General features: G+C 43.3%; 2 long non-coding RNA genes across 4 annotated transcripts in view; one reads left to right on the top strand and one right to left on the bottom strand.

Moving 5' to 3' along the window:
- Positions 1 to 850: 850 nt before the first annotated feature.
- On the bottom strand, positions 851 to 2,814 carry LOC135549931 (uncharacterized). The gene is made up of 2 exons (XR_010457043.1): positions 2,443 to 2,814; positions 851 to 1,257 (listed from the first exon to the last, which is right to left on the bottom strand). It is a non-coding gene; the product is annotated as an uncharacterized LOC135549931 (long non-coding RNA).
- The window catches only part of LOC135549930 (uncharacterized), a 40,096-nt gene continuing 36,359 nt past the window's right edge, over positions 2,264 to 6,000 (top strand). For all 3 annotated transcript variants that reach the window (XR_010457042.1, XR_010457041.1, XR_010457040.1), the window contains exon 1: positions 2,264 to 2,501. This is a non-coding gene — a long non-coding RNA (uncharacterized LOC135549930). The remainder of the gene's footprint in view (positions 2,502 to 6,000) is intronic.

The following is a 6,000-nucleotide window of genomic DNA, read 5'->3' as shown; positions in this document are numbered from 1 at the left end:
GTCAAGAGAAGGTCTACTGATTAAAATGGAAAGACTTGGTATTGGAGGGAGATTATATAACTGGGTTTTGGCCTTCATATTTAAATCACTCTTTTCAGGTTAAAATAGAACCAATTTTATCTGATGCCTATGGAGTTAACAATGTTATTCCTCAAGGCAGTGCTATCAGTCCTATTTTGTTCAAAATTATGATTAATGATGTGTTTTCGAATGTAGGTAGGGGTATTGGGGCTCCCCTATGGAGCTATTTGGAAGAGAGGAAGGAATGTCATGTGATTAAATCTATTCAACAAGCTATAGTGGATGTTGAAAGATGGTTAATTGACTGGGGTTTTAAATTGTCAGTGGCGAAGTCTTGTATGTTCTTCTCGAAGAAGAAAGTCGCTGATAATACAGTTGCTTCTGTATGGACAGTCTATAGGGAGGGTTTCTGAGTACAAATATGTGGGTCTATGGTTCAATGAGCGATATACATGGAAACATCATGTCATAAATGTTGAAATAAAGTAAGAAGGTGGTGGATGTTATACGCTCGGTCTCTGGATATGAATGGGGTGCTGACAGACAATCGTTGATGGATATTTATAGAGCTCTGATCAGGATGACAATTGATTATGAGTGTATGGTTTATGGAACAACAGCGAAGACTTGGCTTCAGAGGCTAGACAGCATCCAGTATATAGCTTTAAGGATAAAGCTAAGGATATGTATTGGTGCATTTAAATCAACATATGTATGTGCCTTACTAGTGAAGGCAGGTGAGATTTACTATTTTCTACATTGTAGGATGCCAAAAGTGTGCAAAGCTGTCATCAAAGCAAAGGATGGCTACTTTGAAAAAACTCAAATATAAAATATATTTTGATTTATTTAACACTTTTTTGGTTACTACATGATTGCATATGTGTTATTTCATAGCTTTGATGTCTTCACTATTAATCTACAATGTAGAAAATAGTAAAAATAAAGAAAAACCCTGGAATGAGTGCGTGTGTCCAAACTTTTGACTGGTACTGCACGGCATAAAAACATTGTCATTAACTTATTGGGTTAGGTTGAAAGGCTGTGAGTTTGTGCATCCCACTGTTACTGTTCTAGATGACTGTTGGGAATATACTAGTAGGCAAAGCAGTGGTGGTTTTGGTTGGACAGTTGGAAAGCTTGCTGATGAGAAGTGGTTTGAGGGTGTTGGAAGATGGCCCTTCTGTGGTGATAGGAGACGTTCCTCCATGGTCACTCCCAGATCCTGTTGTTGATCTAACCTCGGTAGACAAAAATAAAGATAGGTCAGAAGTCAGTGATATAGGGAAACAGGTTGACAATTACATTGGTAGAAGTTGTTTTTTTCTGCTTTTCCAAATAGTGGGCACATAAGAGCAGTCATTTACATTCCTTGATTTGATGTTAATATATGTAGAAGACTAGCAGATTAACTTTCAGTATACTCAGTTGAACTGTTGGTGATAGTAGTTGCCCTCCAGTGGGTGGAGGATATACAACATGTTGGAATTATAGTATGCTCAGATTCTCTGTCATATTTGAATAGTTTATCATCTGGTAAATCTAATAGGATTGATCTACTATTGGAGGTATTCATGTTATTATGGAGAATTGAGAGACTGGGTGTAGTAGTGAGATTGTGCTGGGTCCCAGCACATTCGGGTGTGGAAGGGAATGAAGTTGTATAAAATTTGGACAAAATAGCTTTGAAACAAGATATAATTTACATGAATGTTCCACTGGGTTGAAGTGAGGCCAAATGTAAGATCAGAGCCATTTTGATAGATGTGTGGCAGAAGAGATGGGCCTCTGAGCCCAAAGGCAGGCATGTATGCCCTCCAAAGAAAGGTCGGTGAACCAATATTTAAAGGTCCGATTAGGAAGGAAGAGGTGGTGTTTGCTCGATTAGGACATTGTACATTAAACTCGTCATTACATCTGGTTGGCAAGCATGTGAATGTGTTTTGTCTGGAGTGTATGTTGGATTGAAACAGTGGAGCATGTGCTATAGTGTGTTGAAGAAAGGGAAAAATTGAAGTGTAGGGTCATTGAGGTTGGAAGGGATTTGGGGGAGGGTCTATTAGAAGTTAGTAGGGCTGTTTTTTATTTTATACTTCTGAGTTAGGTAGGAGGAGGATTTAGAAATGTTGTAAACCGTGATTGACCACACACTCCAGCACAGTAGGTGTCGACATGCGCTTTGTTTGCGGACTACCATTATATCATAGAAGAAGCAGTGTCATCTGCCGAAAACTCACGCGAAGAAGAAGCTGCACGTTAACGTGATAGTGTAGTTACAGAGAATTTGTGACTACGTTTTAGACCGTAGCTCTGGCCACAACAATATAGCTGAAATTGATTGATTATATTATGGAAAGCGACACCGAGATGGAGGACTTCGATAGCAGCGAGGAGGGAAGCAATTGGTCTGATGATAGTTACCTTGCAGACGAAGACTTCAGCTTCGACTATCAGGAGGGAGTGGATCCACACGAGGACGCGTAAGTAGGAATAATCACTCCCAGAGCGCATACTGTACCCAGTCAACACACCGGGGGGCCATTTTACCACAGATAGAATAATAAAGAGATTTTACCCGATCTATACATGTGAAAGCATCCGCTTGGCAATTTCCACTGGAAGCCAGTGGGGAAATCAATAAGGCCGCCGAAATTCTGCACATTTTCTAACCGATTAAACATTTGATACCAATACAGCTTTCTGTTCCCAAAACTATAATCTGTTACGTACAGTGTGGACTAAATTTTGTAGATTTGACCCGTTGCCGTTATTTAGTGTCGCGCAATGGCAAATTGAGTTATTGCACACTTCAAAGTGGGCGTTCCCTAACAGAAATATGCAAACGTTTGTTAGAACGCGCCAATAGGATCTCGCTAGCTCGTGCTTGACTCTGCCCACCTCCTTGCCTGTTCTGCCCACTAGGATGAATTTGTTCACATTGGAAACGACAAACCATATTGAGTAGGTGTGTCCAATCTTTTGCTGGTACTGTACATCCAAGGGAGATGTGCTTCCCTTGGAAGACCCGGAGAAATAATTCCAACAGTCAACCATTTATGTTTGAGTCGTTGTGTGTATAGCTATATGTATAGCTTGGTAATGTTAGCCAATTTGTCAGGCAATGTTTTTTTTGCATTGCGTTTTTGCAAACGCCTTCCCATTCAATCAATAAATCAAATGTATTTATAAAGCTCTTCTTACATCAGCTGATGTCACAAAGTGCTGTACAGAAACCCAGCCTAAAACCCCAAACAGCAAGCAATGCAGGTGTAGAAGCACGGTGGCTAGGAAAAACTCCCTAGAAAGGCCGGAACCTCGGAAGAAACCTAGAGAGGAACCAGGCTATGAGGGGTGGCCAGTCCTCTTCTGGCTGTGCTGGGTGGAGATTATAACAGAACATGGCCAAGATGTTAAAATGTTCATAGGTGACCAGCAGGGTCAAATAATAATAATCACAGTTGTTGTCGAGGGTGCAATAGGTCAGTACCTCAGGAGTAAATGTCAGTTGGCTTTTCATAGCTGATCATTCAGATTATCTCTACCGCTCCTGCTGTCTCTAGAGAGTTGAAAACAGCAGGTCTGGGACAGGTAGCACGTCCGGTGAACAGGGTTCCATAGCAGCAGGCAGAACAGTTGAAACTTGAGCAGCAGCACAACCAGGTGGACTGGGGACAGCAAGGAGTCATCAGGCCAGGTAGTCCTGAGGCATGGTCCGAGGGCTCAAGTCCTCAGAGAAAGAAAGAAACAAACAATTAGAGAGACTGTACTTAAAATCACACATGACACCGGATAAGACAGGAGAAATACTCCAGAAAAAAACAGACTGACCCTGACATCCAAGTTGGCGTAGCAGTCGGATGTCGTGTCGTGTCCCTTGTATATATCGTTTTTTATCGATTTTTTTTTTTTAACATATACTTCTTCGCATATCTTTTAAAACATTTTGCGAAACCTCAACATCTAAATACTCTCCTGCAACCCGCCTCATCCAATGTAGCGTGGATCTGCTTTTTTTTCCTAAAGTATATATATTTACTTGGGATCCGGAACCCCTCAACTGAAGCTAGCCAGCTAGCTACCAGCTATCAGTCAGCAAACCATTGCTAGCGGTCTTCAGCTAACCTTTAGCTCGGAAAGCTCTCGCCAGTTCGAACAACGCGACTCTAACCAGAGCATAACGGACCTATTATTTTTATTTTTATCCCCGGATTCCCACCGCAAACGGAACATTCTCATCTGGATCTTCACAACTAGCTAACTAGCTAACCGCAACCCCGGATGATTACTCCTGGCTAGCGTTTCCATCCACTGAGCTTGAAGCTAGCCCGGCCAGAGCTCCTGTGCTACCACCGAAGCATACTCCTGGGCTACAATATCAGGACCCATGACCGGTCTATCGATGTCACCGCATGAAGAGGCATAAACAGACTCAACCCCTTGCTATCTGCTTGCTTGCTAATTCGGCCTGCTAACTGCTAGCTTGCTCAGCCCCTGTCTGCTAACTGCTAGCTTGTTTAGCCCCGGCTTACTAACTGTTAGCTTGTTTGCACAGGCCTGCTAACTGTCTGAATCGCCACATCCCCAGCCAGCCCATCCAATCACTGGACCCATATTTACTTTCAATCTCTTTTCGATTTTTAATTCGATTATACCTCCCGGTAACCTGCCTCACCCAATGTGATATGGAATCTGCTGTTATTTTTAATTTTTAGAACACATTCAAGAACCTCCAGAAGCTAACTAGCTACAAGCTATTTAGCCATGGTTAGCCACTGCTAGCGGCTTTACCTTCTGCACAGCCAGCCAGTTTTTATTTACCTGGATAAAACTCGCCAGTCCAGCTTCCCTGCCCCATCCACCGCTGCCCCCTGGACACTGATCACCTGGCTACATAGCTGATGCATGCTGGACTGTCCATTAATCACGGTACTCCATTCTGCTTGTTTATGTTTTATCTGTCGGCCCCAGCTGCACTCAGTCTCTGTGTGTAGTTAATCCGACCCTCCCTGCCTAGTCAACGCCATTTTACCTGCTGTTGTTGTGCTAGCTGATTAGCTGTTGTTGTCTCACCTACTGTTTTAGCTAGCTCTCCCAATTCAACACCTGTGATTACTGTATGCCTCCCTGTATGTCTCTCTCAAATGTCAATATGCCTTGTATACTGTTGTTCAGGTTAGTTATGATTGTTTTAGTTTACAATGGAGCCCCTAGTTCCACTCTTCATAACCCTGATACCCCCTTTGTCCCACCTCCCACACATGCGGTGACCTCACTCATTACAACCAGCATGTCCAGAGATGCAACCTATCTCATCATCACCCAGTGCCTGGGCTTCACTCCGCTGTACCCGCACCCCACCATACCCCTGTCTGCGCATTATGCCCTGAATATATTCTACCATGCCCAGAAATCTGCTCCTTTTATTCTCTGTCCCCACCGCTCTAGGCGACCAGTTTTGATAGCCTTTAGCCGCACCCTCATACTACTCCTGTTCCGGATGTGGACGTAAACCCAGGCCCTGCATGTCCCCAGGCACCCTCATTTGTTGACTTCTGTGATCGAAAAAGCCTTGGTTTCATGCATGTCAACATCAGAAGCCTCCTCCCTAAGTTTGTTTTACTCACTGCTTTAGCACACTCTGCTAACCCTGATGTCCTTGCCGTGTCTGAATCCTGGCTCAGGAAGGCCACCAAAAATTCTGAGATTTCCATACCCAACTATAACATTTTCCGTCAAGATATAACTGCCAAAGGGGGAGGAGTTGCAGTCTACTGCAGAGTGAGCCTGCAAAGTAATGTCATACTTTCCAGGTCCATACCCAAACAGTTCGAACTACTAATCTTAAAAATTACTCTCTCCAGAAATAAGTCTCTCACTGTTGCCGTCTGCTACCGAACTCCCTCAGCTCCCAGCTGTGCCCTGGACACCATTTGTGAATTGATCGCCCCCCATCTAGCTTCAGAGTTTGTTCTGTTAGGT

Source organism: Oncorhynchus masou, chromosome 12 (assembly GCF_036934945.1).
Source record: "Oncorhynchus masou masou isolate Uvic2021 chromosome 12, UVic_Omas_1.1, whole genome shotgun sequence".
Taxonomy (NCBI): domain Eukaryota; kingdom Metazoa; phylum Chordata; class Actinopteri; order Salmoniformes; family Salmonidae; genus Oncorhynchus; species Oncorhynchus masou.
Note: the sequence above shows the minus strand (reverse complement) of the source record. Positions and strands in the feature narration are given on the sequence as shown.